Here is an 18,690-nt window from a genome sequence, read left to right as displayed (position 1 = left end):
ACAGGAAATATCCCCTCAAACTGCTGCATTGATGTCTGCTCGGTATTTTCTCAATTTAGTGTTCCCTGTCTCTCTCCCAGCGAACTTGGTGGCGATTGTGATCCTGTCCCGGGGAAAGTGCGGTCTCTCCAAATGTGTCACTCGCTACCTGGTGGGAATGGCAGCGGCCGATCTCCTGGTCGTTGTCTTGGATCCGCTGCTGTGGTGGACTTTTCGGATATATTTTCCCAGATCATTCCTGAGAATTACTCCTGTCTGCAGACTCGTTTTATGGTTGATTTCTGCGAGCACTGCGGCCTCAGTCTGGCTGACTGTCGCTTTCACCGTCGATCGATTTGTGGCTATTTGCTGTGAGAAGCTGAAAGAAAAGTATTGCACCGAGAGAATGGCGGCTGTGGTTATGGGGACAGTTAGTGTTCTGGCCTGTTTGGTGTCTGTCCCCTGGGTCTTTGTATACAAGCCTGGGAGAATAATTGATGGTGTTCCCTGGTATTGTTATCTTACACGGAGCTTCAGAAACTCTGCCTCATGGGCGGCATTTCACATAATTGACCGCATTTTAACCCCTTGTGTCCCATTCATTCTGATGTTGTTGTTCAATATTCTGACTGTCAGGCGGATTCTAGCAGCCAATCGAGCCTGCAGGGGACTCCGGGGACAAAAGAGTGGAGAGAATGACAAGAACCGGGAGATGGAGAGCCGACACAAATCCATCGTTTTGCTTTTCAGCATAACCGGTAGTTTCATACTATTGTGGGGAACAGAGGTGTCATTTACTATCCATACACGGATTTTAAAGAGTTTTGGTTATTCTGTCAGGAATCCCGTTCACGTCACAGGTCACACAGCACGCATGCTGACGGCTCTCAGTTCCTGCACCAACACGTGTATTTATGCCCTAATTCAGAGCAAATTCCGAAAGGAACTGAAGAATGCGGTGAAATACCCAATGAATCTGATTCTGAAACTCATGAAACGTTAGATAAAAATGCTGTAAATATTATAACTCAGCTGCCTTCATGCTCCCTATTCTATCCCCCCACTTGTGGGTAAATGGAAACAATGTGCTGAACACAGGAACAATACAAACATGAGAGAATCTGCATTCGCTCGAAATACTTAACAACAAACATAGTCAGATCCTGATGAAGAGACTCACCACGAAACGTCGAATGATTACACTTTTCCTCATGCAAAATGTTCGAGGAACTCAGCAGGCCAGGCAGCGTCTATGGAAACGTTTAAACTGTCGACGTTTTGGGCTGAGTCCCTTCATCAGCGTCCTGTCAACTGTTTACTCTTTTCCGTTCTGTGTGTGTTGCCTCAGAGTTACTGTCTGGGATGGTGAGGCATCACTGGCCTCATCATCCCAGATAAATCACCTTTGCACCTCATGTCCCGCCCTGATAAATTGAAGCTTGTTTCGAATCTGTTGCACTGCTTCCCGGTTCTGACGAAACTGCCTGATCTTGGAGTATATCTTGGTCTGATTCAAGCACTCCTGCTCCCGTCAAAATTCGTCGTTTCCTTTATTTTTTTTTCTATCATCCTTCTCTATCTGTAGGTTTTTCTTCTCACTGCCAACATGAAATATCTTTCTATAAGAGAATTTCCCTGTTTTACAATTAAGACTTTGACGAGATCTGAAGGATTATTCTAAAGTGAACCGTTCCTTTAAAAAAAGAGAGAGAGGGAGCGGACAGAGTGTGTGCTATTTCAGCAACAGAGAGAGAGTTGTTCTCTGAGTAATGCGGAGCTATATAATGGACAGCTCATGTTCCGCATGTGTGATATATACAAGGTCAGCTGGCTATTTAATCAGACACACACGACACACGGCGACAGAGGCAAGGAGGACATTGTTGAGCTTTGTGTGCCCACGACAAGGGTGGGGCTTTTGCTCACAGCGTGGACAAAGGAGAGAGCGGTGGAGAGCTATCGGTTCGTTTAGCCCTGGCCTGGGTTGATAACTGCACCACAGAAGACGGTCCCTTCTTTTGTGGTCACAAGTCAGTGACGTCGATAAGTTTTGGGAGCAGGTGGACGACGTGGAAGATCGGCATCTGCATCGGCACTGGAAAAGCAAAACCAATCTCTCTCTCTCTCTCTCTCTCTCTCTCTCTCTCTCTCTCTCTCTCTCTCTCTCTCTCTCTCTCTCTCTCTCTCTCTCTCTCTCTCTCTCTCTCTCTCTCTCTCTCTCTCTCTCTCTCTCTCTCTCTCTCTCTCTCTCTCTCTCTCTCTCTCTCTCATCAAATCAAATCAAATTCCAGAACTGAACTGACTACTTATCATACCACTGTAAGACTGTCTCACCTAATCTCCTGAACTGGGGAAGCTTGCAAGCTGTATTTACTCACTTATATATGCATGTACTCTGCTAACCTGTTTACCTTATCTTGTTTTATATCACTTGATCACGTAGTTACTAATAAAATGGAGTTTATAATGGCAGATTACAGGAGTGTCCATTTCTGCCGGTTCTATTTATCCCTTTACGGGGTATATAACAAGACAAAGTACTGTTAACTTCACTTGTCTCTCTGTGCGCGAAAGTGAACGCGATTGAGACATCACGAGGAAAGGACACGCGGGAGAGCACGTGAGGGATCGGGTGCATGGAAAGGACAGTATAGTGAGCATGACGTAGAAGGCGTGAGGGAAAGGGTGCGAGTTGACGTGAGGGAGAGTGCACGTAGGAGAACACGTGAGGGAGAGCGCGCGAGGGACAGGGCACGAGGAAGATGTCGCGAGAGTGAGCGCGTGGGACTGAGCGTGTGGAAGAGCAGATAAGATAGAATGAGCAAGGGGAGCGAGAGAGTGAAGCGACTAAGACATCGTGAGGGAGACAGACAGAGGGAGAGGATGATAGAGAGCAAGAAAGAGAGAGACGGGGGGGAGACGAAAAGGGAGAGAGGGATAGATAGATAGATAGATAGATAGATAGATAGATAGATAGATAGATAGATAGATAGATAGATAGATAGATAGATGATAGAAAGAACGCAGGGTGTGTAATATTGCCGAATCTGTGGTTCCACTCTTTCACAGAGATCGGCTTGCTTAGTGGATGATAAGTATTACTTTGAATTATGTACAGCTACTACTGTAGACATTTGTGTTTTTTTTGCTCTATGTTATAATCGTACATTCTAACAAATTGTGAGATTTCAACACGTTTGCAGACTCCTTTGTTTGTGAATGCATAAGAAAATTGCCTGAGCTGAATCAAAGGAGAATACAATGAATGAATTTTCAAACAATGTTCGTTACAGACAGGCGACAAGAAAGCACAAAAATACACAGGGATGGAAAGATATGAATCACATGTAGCTCGCACTTCAGCGGGTGCTGGGGCAGGTGTGTGTGTGTAAATGGGTGAGATTGCAGAATGATGCGTTATCCAATCATGTCATGGCTAACGATGTCTCAAAGAAGGTACGGGCCATTCTGAAAGGGTAGGGAGAACAGCCAGATGTCACATTCGTTATTAGTTCTAACAACAGAGAGACAAGTCCCTGCAAAGGTTATTTAAGGAGTAGGGCAGAAAGTTAGGGAATTATAAACTCTCGGGTGGTGATTTCAGGATTATTTCAGGTGCTAGGTTCATGCGAGGTAAGAAATGCTAAGCTGGTACACTTCAATGTGTGGCTAACAATTTGGTGCAGGGGGAGGGCATCAGGAACACAGACCATTGAGCTCTGTTCCAGGATAAGTGGAACTGGTGTACCAGCGACTAATTATAGTGAATGGGAGGTAATATTCCCACAGTGAAGCTTGCTGGAGCCACCTTGACGATGTTTTAACTTTTGGTATGTGGAGTGGGTGCTGGGATCCTGAGCTACAGGTCAGTAAGGAGCATTGAGCAGATGGGGCATTACTTGTTTGGTGTGTTCAGGAAGTTTTTCAGAAACAGTATGTACATTGTCCACCAGGGAGGGAGCCATACTTGGTATGGTATTGGGAAATTAACCTAGCAAGATGATTGGAGTTTAATTGGTTAGACTTATGGATCTTAATTCTGGAGAGTTTCAGATGGTTATTAATAAGAATACTTTGGGATCTGCAAGTCGATGATTGTAAATTTGTTCAAGACTTGGGCAGCTGTCATAGAGAGTTGTCTGGGAGCTGATGTTACTTGTTGTCACTGGATGGAACTGATCACTGATGATGTCGGACATGTGAGAGTCAGATACAGACCAGCCGGTCAAAAATTAGTATTTCCCTCTCCCTATGAGGTGGGTAGAGAAGGATAGGGATGCTCAGGAACTTAGGATGATGAGAAATATTGCATTTGTTTAAAAATGTAAGAGGAGTCATAGGAAAGGATGAAGTAGATGAAATTGGACAGGGTCATGGCGGAACATGCAGGAAGCAAGAAACACGTAACACAGTAAATCAGGAGAGTGAAGAGTTACCAGGAAATGTCCTCATTCAGGACAATCGCTGAGAATCCAAAGGAATCTTCTGCATACACAGAAAACAAGACTATAGTGGGGAGAGGACAGGACCGACCACCCGAGCACAAATGTGTGAGTTTATGCACGGAACCAGAGTTAGCATGCGAGGAAGAAAATTAATGCTAGTGTTCACTAAGGTAAAAGACAAGGAGGAAAGCTTGATGAGAAAGATGGTATGGTGATGTTCTCTTGAGTGTTGATACTAAAGAAGAAGTGGTGTTGGTTCTCTCTAGCCATTTTTATGGGTAAGTACTTTTGGGGAATATAGTACATTGGGAGACACAGACCACGTGCATTTAAATATGATGTTTACACAGCCGGCACCGTACTGTAAGAACAGAGGCATTAACAGCATCTTGCCAACACTTCAAGGGAAGGGAATGGTCTATCTCTGGTGTAACGTGCCCTGCATATGTGTCTACTCAAGCGAAGTCAACATTTGAGTACAGGGACAGTGAACTTTACAATATCTAGATCTTCACTACCAGGACATAGAACAATAAAACTCACAGCACTGCGCAGTGAGCATACCGTCTTGTACACACACGGTCCTGTACACCACCGTACACAAGAAAAACCAAAACACTTGAAGGAGAGTGAACAATCGAGAAATTGTGGATGCAGTCAGTCCTTTCACAGGTAACGCCCTGCACGCCACTAAGAACATCTACAAGGGGACCTGTTATAGGAAAGCAGCATCCATCATCAGAGACTCCACCATCCAGGCGATGCTCTCTTCTCCATGCTGCCATCAAGAAGGAGTTACAGAAGCTTCATGTCACACAGCACCAGATTCAGGAATAGTTATTACCCCTGAACGATTAGGCTTTGGAAGCAGATGGGATAATGTCACTCAAAGCAACAAGAATCCACAGCTTATGTACTTGATATTTACTGCATATTTATTCTCACTTTACTTTGCTTTTTGTTTACTTACACGATTTATTCTCTTTGTTCTCTTTTCTACATTGGTGTTGTGTCTTTGATGTATGCATTTTTTCATGATTTCCTTGTGTTTCTTTGTATTTACAGTGCATGTCCGCATCAATATATATGGTAACATTTGTACTTTTTTGTAATTTTTTTTTATTTAATTTCATCATCAAACAAACATTACATAAGATTTATTTCATACATTGTACATATATATCATATAATAATATTTATCAAAAATCTCCACAAAGTATTTATCTGAGGTATGCATTTATAGAAAAGAGTGGAAAGAAAATTCAAGCTAAAGGGAAAAAAACTATGTACAAGTAGAGAGTGATTTTTTACAACATATTCATTGATCTGTTAGAATAAAATCAGACCTATGAGGCATTATGTAGTTAAACCATTTCTCCCAGTATGAATCAAATTGTTCCAGCTTATGATTAACAGATGCTGTTATCTTCTCCATTTTGTAAATATCCATTGTAATTTCCATCCATGCATTTAAAGTTGGGCTCTCCTGTGATAAGCATTTCCTTGCAGCTTCTTTTTAACAGCCATCAACAGTATATTCATTAAATATTTATCCCTTTTCAACCATTCTTGAGGTATATATCCAACATATATGGTTTTACTCTCTAAGGGTATTTCACATTTAAGGATGTCTTGCAGGGCATTGTGTATCCCCCTCGAATAGTTTTTTGATAACAGAGCAGTCCCAAAAAATATGATAATGATTTGCTTATTGTTTCCACAATTTCTCCAGCTAACTGGGTGGTTATAATTATAATGGGACTTCTGAGAGGGTGTTATAAAATATCTTATCAAGTTTTTCCATCCAAACTCCTTCCACTTCTATGAACTGGCACACTTCCATGGACACGTACATATTATTGTCCATTCTTCCTCAGATATAATTGGGATAGTCTAGACAGTATTTTTTAAAAAACTTATATTCTGTGTCTGTAAAAGAGCTCCCAGGATAATGTGTTGCCTCTAGAATACCGGGATCCGGAAGGAGTCAGAGCGTCTGCAGAAAATTCTCAATTGCTCGTGCTGCATATTACTCGCACACATTGAACAGAGGGAATTAGGAAAGGACTTAAAATGCACATCTTCAGAAATAGTAATTTTCAAATTACATCCTGTGCCAAATATTTATGAATATATAAATAGAATGATGATTCAGTTGAGTATTTCACTGTGGAGCTAGGGCAGGGGCAAGATTGAAGTTTTTGGATCACTAAAATTTCTTCTGCGGTAGGGAGAACTGCACAAAAGAGATGGGTTACCTCTGAACTGGAGGGGGGCCCAATATCCTGTAGTTTTGCGAGTGATGCTCAGAATAGAGAAAATGTGAGTGACGGTCAGTGTGACCCTGCGCAGGAGATAATACTTATGCCAATAAAGCTATTTTAGTCAACAGGATTAGACCGGAGCACAGACAAAGGAAAGGAAAGACACTTGGGTTAAAATGTATTTGCTTCAGGGTAAGAGGCTTGGCAGGTGAAGTGGATGAACTCCAGTGTGACTGACTCTGGGGACTGCTGGATCACTTCCTTTTACGTATAGGTCAATGATTCGGGTGACAGAATTGACAGCATTGTGGTGAACTTTGCAGTCAATTCTAATATGAATGGAGGACAGGCAGTGTGGAGGAAACGGGGAATCTGCTGAAGGGCGAACAGTTTGGGAGAATTTGGAAAGAATTGGAAGATGGAATATAGTGCAGGGAACTGTATGGTCATGCATATATGTAGTAATGATGAAGACTACTTTATAAGCCCTTTTAAAAATAAAAATGATCCAAAAAAAACAGAAGTGCAAAGAGAATTGGGAGTCCTCCTGAAGGAAGTGTAACTTGCAGTATGAGTCGGTGATAAGGAAGACAAATCAATCATTAGCATTCATCTCAAGACGACAAGTATACCAATGCAAAATGTTACATTCAGGTTTCCAAATCATTGATCAGACCACACTTGCACACTTGCAGAACTATGAGCGGTTGTGTGCCACTTATCCAAAAAAAAAACTGATTTCCTGGCCTTGGAGAGGGCCCAAATGAGATTTATGAGCTTGAGTGGAGAAACTAAAGTCTTGATGTTTGAGGAGTGATTAGTGGCTCTTGTCCTGTACTCAGGGGAGTTCACAAGAATTCGGTAGGTCTCATTGACACCTATTGAATATTGGAAGGGTTATACAGAGTCGATGTGGAGAGAATGTTTCCCATAGTAGAGCTGTCGAGGACTAGAGTGTGATTTGTAGAATAGACGGATATCCATTTAGAACGCAAGTGAAAAGGAATTGCTTACAAAATTGGCAGTGAGACTTGAATTAATCGCCACAGATAAGTGTGGAGTCGAAGCCATTCAGTATAAAACGAAGGTTGATAGGTTTTTCATTAGTCAGTGGATCAACAGATTGTGGGGAAAAGGCAAGAGATTGGTGTGAGGGGAGATAAAGGAATGAGCCATCACAGAATGGTGTAATAACCTGCATTTCGCTGAATGGCCTAATTTTGCCCCTATTTCTTATGGTCTTATCACAGACACAACAGAATCATGTCTGAGGGAGGGCAGGATGGACAGCTGAATGTTCCAGGATATAAAGATTCAGGCAAGAAAGGAGAATGAGCAAAGTAGTTCGAAGTGGGAGTCCTTCAAATGTGTGATGTCAGCTGTTCAGAACCTATATGATTCTTGTAGGGTAAAGCAAAAGGCCGGCAGGTTTCAGGAACCCTGGTTGATGCTGAGGTCGCAGTTGGCAACGTGTAAACAACCTTCTTGCATTTACCTTTGAGCCAAAGCAGTCAGATTCACTCGACTTCTCTTGTCCCATCATTGGAAAATTTCCCATAACCAATGAACTTACTTTCAAGGACACTTCATCTCATATCCTCAATATTTATTGTTTGTTTAATTATTGTTTCTTTTTGCATTCGCACAGTTTGCTGCCTTCTTCACTCTGTTTGAGCGCGCTAGTTGGTCTATTTAACATTGATTCTGTTATAGTTATTATCTATGTAATAGATAACAGTTAATATTCTATAGATTTGTTGAGTAGACAAGAAAATTAATCTCAGGATTCTATATGGTGATATATATCTACGTTGAACTCCTGTCTACTGCCTACACCTCTTCCTTGCTTTTGTAAAGATTATCGTTATTTCTTACATTTACTTTGAAACGTAGTGAAAGGCATCTTTCCGGCTTTCATTTAAATTCCGTCTATTCCGTCTATGGACAGTAAACCACTAGAATCGTCAATTCCGAGATAAAGGTTATTGTAAAGCTAAAGTCAGGAGATGGACACAAGAATATTTCCAAGTCACAGTACAGTTAATTCAATCATCAAAACATGTAAATAGTAAGGCACAGCTCTAAAACTGCCAAGAGCAGGCTGTCCTTAAAAACAGGGAAATTGTGCAAGAAGAGGAGAGAGATGGAGGCCACCAAGAGACCTATAATAACACAAAATGATTTACAAACTTCAGTGCCGAGATGGGAGAGACTGCACATACAACGGTTGTCTGGGTGGTTCATCATTTTTTTTTTTTTTTTGCATTTCAATAACCTTCACACCGAGTTACTTGGAGTGTTTTTTTTTTGTCTTCATGGTGTAGTTTTTGCTAGGACACTGATGCAGCAGCAATTGGTCCTGGTGTATTTTTACGACAGTCAGTTGAAACATCAACTCCATGTAAGTAATTATATGAATTCTAAAAATCAATTCACTGTACCAGTGATGATTCGGTGTGTTATAGTAAAGGGGTGAATAGACATACAATGGATTATTTTCGTTTTATCACTTTGTAGATATCATTTTCATTGTGACACGAAATAGTCTTTCTGTTATTCAGTGTCAAAACAATCCAGGTTTAAACACAGTGATTAATGTTATAAAATAAAACATGAAAACTTCAAAGGTGGGTATGAATACTGTTTTAGGAACTGTAAAAGTAGGACCGATGTTGTCCTTGATCCTGTTGTTGTGTGTTCTTACTCCATTCTGTCTGTTACCCAATGGAATGTGTAAGAAGAGAAAATGACAGGGGTGGGAAGGGTTTCTGTTCATGTTGACTGCTTTCCCTGGGAAACATTCAATGCAGCCGGAGTCAATGGAGGGGAGGAACGTTTCTGTGACAGACCAGGCTGTGTTCTGTCTGGACTTAGAACCATTTACTCTTCCTCAGCCTACTCACCAGACTGATCAAGAGTCCCTTGTATCAAAACCAGGTGCGATTTATTATTACCAGCATGTGTTGTGAAATTTGAAAACTGTTACCATCAGGTAGGAGGAATAGAAGTCTGAAGGCAAACACTCAGCGATTCAGGAACAGCTTCTTACCCTCTGTCATCCGATTCCGAAATGGGCATTGAAACCTTGGACACTACCTCACTTTATCAATATATATTGTTTCTGTTTTTGTACGATCTTTATCTGTTCTATATACGTATACTGTAATTGATTTAGTCAGTTATTATTTTTGTGATTATTATTTTCATTTTTTTCTCTACTATATGATGTATTGTATTGAACTGCTGCTGCTCAGTTAACACATTCCACGATACATGCCAGTGACAATAAACCTGATTCTGATTCGGATTTGTTTACTTAGCAGCAGCAGTTCAATCCAATGCATGATAACATAGAAATGAAAAAAGTAAAACAATAACATTAAGTATGTATGCATATTTAAACGATGAAATACAGCGCGAATACAAAAAAAATATGTATTAAGAACGTGAGGTAGTGTTCATGGATTCAAGAGAGGAAAAAACAGTTCCTGAATTACTGAGTGTGCGCCTTCAGGTTTCTGCACCTCCTTCCGGCCCCTAATAGAGTGAAAAGGGCATGTCCTGGGGGATGGAAGTCCTTTACTATTGACGTCGCCTTTCTGATACACTGCTACTTGACGATATCTTGGATACTACGGAAACTAGTACTCAAGATGGAGCTGAATAATTTTACAACTTCTGGAAGCTTCATTTGGTCCTGTTCAGTAACAGCCCCCTTCCCCAGCAAAGAGTGATGTAGCCTGTCAGAATACGCTGCACTGTACAATGAGAGGTTTTTGAGTGTTTTAATTGAGAAACCACTTCTCTTCAAACTCCAATTAAATATAGCCGCTGTCTTGCCTTCTTCATAGTAGCATTATTATTTTGGGACAATGATAGATCCTCAGTGATCTTGACTCCCAGGAATATGAAATTAATCTCTTTCTCCTATTCTGATCCCTCTATGAGAATTGTTTCGTGTTCCCATGTCTTACCTCTGTAATTGTTAATATCTTATTCATTCCTTCTATTAATTTGAAGATAGTGATGGGAACGTACGGTCACGTTTACAATTTAGGGATTTGACGGGATCTCGCAGCAGTGGCGTGAGAGAATCTGTATGACAGAACGTGATCAAATGGCAGCTGGCAGTTTGCTTTTATTTATGAGCGTGTTTGCCGCTGTCCAGAGAAGCATGTTCCTTTTTGGGGTGAAGGTTAACCCTTCAAGTTTAGGGAACATTGGTCAATGAGAGATTTAAGCTTCGTTCAAGAAATAAAGGAAGCATGCACTGTGTGCAAGAGGACTGAATCGGGCAAATGAGTTGATCAGAATAAAAATTATTCAAAATACACTTAAGAGGTAAACCAGAAAGGATAGACCAATGTTATGTGATTGATCAGGCCGCTCAGGAAAATAACAACAGGTTCTATAGTTATGTTAGGAGCAATACTGTTGCTTGGGAGAGAGGGGCCACTTAGAGATCAGCAGGTTCTCCACGTCTTGAGCCACAGGGAATGGTTGGGATCACGAATCAATCAATGATATATTCTACTTTGTGTTTACTGAGTACAATATCATGGTTGCTCAAAATAGTGGAGTTGCTTTGGAAGACAGTCTTATTACCAACGAACAGTTATTAGCAGCCTACCGTGCTTTAAGTTGGATGAATCCAACTGCACTGTGGAAGAGGGCAAAAAATTATGGAGGTCCACTGAGGGTTGCCCCAATTACTGAAGAGTGGATAATGTTGTTCCCTTGTTTAAAAGAGCTGTCAAGGTCAAGCCTGGGAACTGCAGGTCTGTCAGCCTGACCTCCATAGTTCGCAAGATACGGAGGGGATTCTCAGGGACGGGAATCACCTATATTTGGTTGGATATGCAGTATCTGAGTAACAGGAATCAGCACGGCTTTGTTTGCAGGAAGTTGTGGTTGGTCAATCTTCAGAGGTAAATTAAACGGTTTCTCAGAATGTAACACGAGTGAATCTACAGATTCTGGAAATAAATAAAAACACAGAATGCTGGCAGAACTCAGCAGGCCAGACAGCATCTATGGGAGGAGGTAGTGACGGCGTTTCGGGCCGAAACCCTTCACCAGGAGTAAAGTAACATGGGATGGTCGAGGGAGGGGGGAGGCTAAGAAGTGTGGGGAGGGATGATGTAGTGAGCTGGGAAGTGACAGGCTGAAGGGAAATGGGCTGGGGGAAGATGGAGCATTTTGGGAAATGAAAGAGAAAGAAAGGTAGGGCTGGGGGAGATTATAGTGAGGGGGGAAAAGAGAGAGAAACAGAACCAGACTAAAATTATAGATGGGGATGGGGTAAGGGGGGCAGGGGTATCAACGGAGATCTGTGAGTTGAATGTTCATGCCGGCAGGTAGGAGGCTACCTAGGCGGGATATAAGGTATTGCTCCATCAACCTGCGTGTAGCATCATCTTGACGGTAGAGGAGGCCATGGACAGACATATCGGAGTAGGAGTGGTCTGTGGAATAGAAGTGTGTGGCCACGGGGAGAACCCGCCACGGCTGGAGGACTGAGCGCCGGTGTTCGGCGGAACGGTCTCCCAGTCTGCGGCGGTCCTCCCCAGTGTATAAATGGCCACATCAGGAGTACCGGATACAGTATATCACCCCAGTTGACTCGTAGATGAAGTGGTGCCTCACCTGAAAGGACTGTCTGGGGCCTAGGATGGTGGTGAGGGAGGAAATGTGGGGGCAGGAGTAGCTACTGTTCCGTTTGCAGGGAGGTCTGTGGCGAGGGATGAGGGCGATGAATGGACAAGGGATTCGCGTAGGGAGCGATCCCTGCGGAAAGTCGTGAGTGGAGGGGAGGGGAAGATGTGTCAGGTGGTGGGTTTCCGTAGGCGGTGGCGAAATTTACGGAGAATTATACGTTGGTTCTGTCGGCTGGTAGATGAGGACAAGGAGGACTCTATCCCTGGTGACCAGGCGGGGGGATGAGGTGAGGGCAGAGGTGCGTGTAATATGGGAGATGCGATGGACGGTAAAGTTGATAGTGGACTAAGGGATGCCCCTTTCTTTAAAAAAAATAAGACATCTCCTTTGTCCTAGAATGGAAGGCTTCATCCTGAGATCAGAAGCGGCGGAGGCGGAGGAATTCTGAGAAAGGGATAGGATTTTTGCAGGAGACACGGTAGGAGAGGAATAGTTTAGGTAGCTGTGAGAGTCTGTAGGTTTGTAGTAGACATCGGAGATAGGCTGTCTGCAGAGACAGAAACAGAAAGATCTAGAATGGGGAAGGAGGTGTCGGAAATAGACCAGGTGAATTTGAGGGCGGGGTGAAAGTTGGAGGCGAAGTTCATGAAGTCGACGAGCTCAGCATGTGTGTAGAAAGCAGCGCCGATGCAATCGTCGATATAACGTAAGAAAAGAGGAGGAGAGATACCGGTGTAGGTTTGGAACATAGATTGCTCCACATTGCCGACAAAAAGGTAAGCGTCACTCGGAACCATTCGGGTGCCCATGGCTACACCTTTAGTTTGGGGTAAGTGGGAGGAACCAAAGGAGAAATTGTTAAGGGTGAGGACTAATTCCGCAACGCGGAGAAGAGTGCTGGTAGAGGGTGACTGGCTGGTTCTGGAATCTTAGAATGTAGGCTGATGACTACTGATGTCGAGCGGGCAGAGCTGTGAGTCTTCCTGTTTATTTGTGAACCCTGTAGAATTTTTTTCTAATTCTGCATAAATATGATTAATATGTGATCAGATCTTCACGTCAGTCCTAAACTAGATAAAGAGAAGCCAATTAAATAAATAATACCGAAACATTATACTTTTTGATTTCTTTATTGAGATAAATGACCCATGAGTCTGTGATTCATTGAAAATGATGACAGTCTAAACCGGGTGGTGAAGAAATCCTCTTACATGAAACCTTCATCAGTCAGGGTACTGAATACAGGAGTTAGGATGCATTGTTGCAACTCTATAATATGTTGATGAAAGTGTAGTTGGATTGTTGCCCAGCAGCAGAAAGGATGTGATTCAGCTGGAGACGGTGCACTGAAGATTCACAAGGAGCGACTAGGACAGAGTTACAAGTCGAGACTGGAAAGACTCGGTCTGTGTTCCCGGAATGTAGAAAGCTAAGTGTTGAATGGACAAAGGTGCATAAACTCCAGAGGGACATGGCTGATGAAGTGAATGGCTGCAATCTTGTTCACAACATAGCAATCTGAAACTAAATGGAGTAGATTTGTTGTGAGACGAGAATAATTTAAAGGACATGTGGGGAAAAACATTTTTGCCCATTCCTCTTCCCACCTTTTACATACCCCCCAGTCATATACACCAGGACCGAGGAGTCTCGAGTGCTGTCCATCTTTCACTCAGTTACAGAAATGTACAGGACAAAATCGCGGCCATGCTAAACAAGGGATGTATCCTAGAGATCCATTTACCTGTGTTTAGCCCATAAATCCTCTAAATCTCTCTCATCCATGTATCTGTCCCAATGTCTGCAAAGCATTGTGATTGTATCTTTTCTGCAGCTTCTTCTGGCAGCTCGTCCCATACACCCACCACTCCCTGTGTGGAAGAAGTTGCCCGAGAGTCCCTTTTCATCTTTCCCCTTTCATATTATCAAAACATTCTGCCCTTTCCCAGCTTAGTGATTTTTATCCTATAAATGAGAGACCAGAACTGCACACAATACATCGTTGTCAGCATAGATTTACGAAGGGGAAATCATGCTTCCCTAATCTTCCGGAATTTTTGAGGATGAAACAATGAAAATGGACAAGGGAGATCCAGTGGATGTAGTGTACCTGGACATTCAGAAAGCCTTTGATAAGGTCCCACATACGAAATTAGTGGGCAAAATTAAATCACATGGTATTGGGGGTAGGGTACTCACATGGATAGAAAATTGGTTGACAGGCAGGAAACAAAGAGTAGGGATCAATGGGTGTTTTTCACAATGGCAGGCAGTTACCAGTGGGGTACCACAAGTCTCGGTGCTGGGACCGCTACTACTTACAGTATACATTAATGCTTTAGATGAAGGGATTAGAAGTAACATTAGCAAATTTGCAGATGACACAAAGCTGGGTACTAATGTAAAATATGAGGAGGATGTAAGAAAATAAAGGGTGACTTGGACAGGTTGGGTGAGTGGGCAGCTGCATGGCAGATGCAGTTTAGTGTGGATAAATGTGAGGTTATCCACTTCGTTGGCAAGAACAGGAAAGCAGATTACTATCTGAATGGTATCAAGTTAAGAAAAGGGGAAGTACAACGAGATCTAGGCGTCCTTGTACTTCAGTCACTGAAAGTAAGCATGCAGGTACAGCAAGCAGTGAAGAAAGCTAATGGCATTTTGGCCTTCATAACAAAGGGAGTTGAGATTAGGAGCAAAGAGCTCCTCTGCAGTTGTACAGGGCCTTGTTGAGACCACACATGGAATATTCTGTTCAGTTTTGGTCTCCAAATTTGAGGAAGAACATTCTTGCTACTGAGGGAGTGCAGCGTAGGTTCAAGCGATTAATTCCCGGGATGGTGGGACTGCCACATGTTGAAAGATTGGTGCGGCTGGGCTTGTATACATTCGAATTTAGAAGGATAAGAGGGGATCTAATTGAAACATATAAGATTATTAAGGGATTGGACTCCATAGAGGCAGGAAAAATGTTCCCAGTGTTGAGGGATTCCAGAACCAGAGGCCACAGTTTAAGAAAAAAGGGTAGACCATTTAGAACTAAATTGAGGGAAATCTTTTTCACCCAGAGAGTTGTGGATCTATGGAATGCCTTGCCTCAGAAGACTGTGGTGGCCAGTTCTCCGTATGCTTTTAAGAAATAGTCAGATAGAGCTCGTAAATGTAGCGGAGTCAAGGGATATGGGGAGGAGACAGGAAAGGGGTACTGATGTGGATGATCAGCCATGATCATATTGAATGGCGATGCTGGCTCGAAGGGCGGAATGGCCTACTCCTGCACCAATTATCTATTGTCTATTGTCTCACCTATGGCCCTGCTGTCACAGCATTAAATCCCATCTCCTGTACGCCAAACTCTAACCTATGAATGTCTTCTTCATCACCCTACTACACCTTCAGAGAAGTATGTACTTGTAATCCCTAGTATCTCTTTTAATAACACTCATGAGGACCCGATATTCCTGTTGGTGCCCCCAGTTAAATAGTTCTTTTGTCACTGAGGCTCACTCAGAACATTGAACAGTATTGGAACAGGTCCTTCTTCCCGCGATGTCTGTGCTGAACAAAATGCCACATTAAACTAAATCTCTTCTCTCCCTTCAATGTCACTATCATTTCAGCTTCCATCAATCCCTATGGCAGCACATACCAGCCCCACACTCTGTAAATGAAACTGATATACCACTTGCCCTGCACACCATATTTAAATTATCACCCTGTAACTTTAAAGGCAGTCCACGTGAATTTGGCATTTCCACGGTGTGAACATGAGTCTGACTGCTTACCCTATCTACAACTGTCAGAGTTTTCTAATCTTCTGTCAGGTATCCCCGCAGCCTCCTTTATTCCAGCGAAAACAGTCCCAGTGTGTCTGCTGCTTACTGGTAACACAAGGCCTTAGTCCAGGCAACATTTCTGTGAATCTTCTCTTCACCTTTCCAGCTTAATCACTTCCTTCCTTATTGTGTTGACCAGAACTGCACAGGACACTGCTGCTGTGGTTTAATTAATATTTTGTACAGCTGCAATGTGATGTTGCAAATCCTCTGCTGCCAAAGGAAAGCCTGCTGTTCACCAACTTCACAACCTTGTCTACAGGTGTTGTGACTTTCAGGGAAACTATGTACCTGTATCCCAAGGTCTCTCTGGTCACTAACACTCCCCATGACACTGCCCATGCACTGTTTATGTCCTGACCTGCCTTCTTTCCAGAATCCATCATTATACATTTGTCTGACACTGTAACAACACTTTTCCATTTCACAGCAACAACCACACAGAAATTTATGTCTATCAACAATTCACTGCACATGTCGGCTGTTTGTGTGTAAATTGTACAAGACAACACCTGGGCCCCTCTGCAATACACTCATGAGCGTTTTCACTCCACATAAATAATAATCTGCCTTTTGCTTCTTTCCACCCCTGAACACGCCATCACTGTTTACCACATTAAACTCCATTTTCTGAGTATTCTCTCTTTTACGCATCCTCTGTATAACCGGTTGCAGATACCAAATGTCCCATCACAACATTGCCCCCACCACATTCTGTTTCAGTGACAGACAGCCTTGGAGCCCTTACACTCTGCCCCCTCTTCCGGGTGATTAATGCGGATTGTGAATAATTTACACAGTACATTACCACGCCAACCTCTGCCCACTGCACAATGATTTAAATTTTGGTAGTATATAATTGAGGGTCCAGAACTGATCCGGGGATATACCCCTGAACTGTACATTCAGTTTCTCTCTTCTGTGCGAAAACCAGCCTTTTTATCCTTGTGAACTCGTCTTGTGATTTCTGGTGTCATGCATCAGCCTTTCATGTGGCATCTTGTTGGATGCATTCTGAAAATCTATGTCTCCCAAATCTGCAGGTTTCCTTCTGACATCCAGTCATGTTAATCAAACACGAGTTGCCTTTCACTCAATAAGCTGACAGGGTCAGAGATTGGGTCAGAGATAGACACGTAGTTGATGAAACCTTGTGGCACACTGGCCTCAATCAGTAAATGCACTGAGGTTAGAGGTTGCGTGTTATGTTGCATTTGTATAATCTGTCCGGTCACATCGAAATATCGTGTTTTTATTTTTCGTCACACTGTGACATGAAACATGCCATTAAGCTGGAAATAAAGAAGCGGTGTTCTTGTCTGGAAGAAGGGTCAGAGCCGTCTCTATTTCCTGAGGAGAGTGAAGTCTTTTAACATCTGCCGGACGATGCTGAGGATGTTCTACGAGTCTGTGGTGGCCAGTGCTATCATGTTTGCTGTTGTGTGCTGGGGCAGCGGGCTGAGGGTAGCAGACACCAATAGAATCAACAAACTCATTCGTTAAGCCAGTGATGTTGTGGGGGTGGAACTGGACTCCTTGACTGTGGTGTCTGAAAAGAGGATGCTGTCCAAGTTACATGCCATCTTGGACAACGACTCCCATTCACTAAATAATGTACTGGTTAGGCACAGGAGTACATCCAGCCAAAGACTCATTACACCGAGATGTAACACTGAGCGTCAAAGGAAGTCATTCCTACCTGTGGCTATCAAGCTTTACAACTCCTCCCTCGGAGTGTCAGACACCCTGAGCCAATATGTGGGTCCAGGACTGATGTTTTCCACTTGGCATGATTAACTTATTTATTATTTAATCATCTATGGTTTTATATTGCTATATTTCTTCACTATTCTTGGTGGTGCGGCTGTAACGAAACCCAATTTCACTTTGGATCAATAAAGAATGTCTGTCTGTCTGTCTGTGTTTTACAAGGTTAATATTGGGACACAAATGTCTGAGCTATGAGCAGTTTAGCATTGTTTTCCTTGGAATGTGGGAGAATGAGGGGCAATACAATAGAGGTGTATGAAACAATGAAGGTCACCGATAGAGTGAAAGCACAGAGACTTTTTTTTAACAGTAATGTGGAATTTGAAACTAGAGGGCACCAGATGGTGAGAGGGCAGAAAACGAATAGGAATCTGTTGCTCTGTATCTTTCAAACAGACGGCGGTCAGTTTCGCACATAATGCCCACTGGGGAACATACCACTGACCCGAGTTCTGTGTGCTGTACCAGTCTTTCAAGCTCTTCCCAGGTGCTGCCAGTCTTCGGGGTGGATACAGTCTTTCACAGGGAGAAGTCTTTGGAGTTTCTGTAGCTCTTAGTACTTGTGAGATTGGGTTGCTGGAGTTAGGATGTCCAATTCTACTCCATTTGCATCCGGGTTTCGGACAGTGATGGAACATTGAATATGTACGAATTCTGAGGTCCCTCTCCCGGTCAGCCTGCAATCATCTCCCTGCAATAACTGTAGGATCAAACACATTTCTCACAATACAATGCATT

Source organism: Hemitrygon akajei, chromosome 28 (genome assembly GCF_048418815.1).
Source record: "Hemitrygon akajei chromosome 28, sHemAka1.3, whole genome shotgun sequence".
NCBI classification, from domain to species: domain Eukaryota; kingdom Metazoa; phylum Chordata; class Chondrichthyes; order Myliobatiformes; family Dasyatidae; genus Hemitrygon; species Hemitrygon akajei.
The sequence above is the reverse complement of the archived record's forward strand: the minus strand, read 5'-3'. Positions refer to the sequence as shown.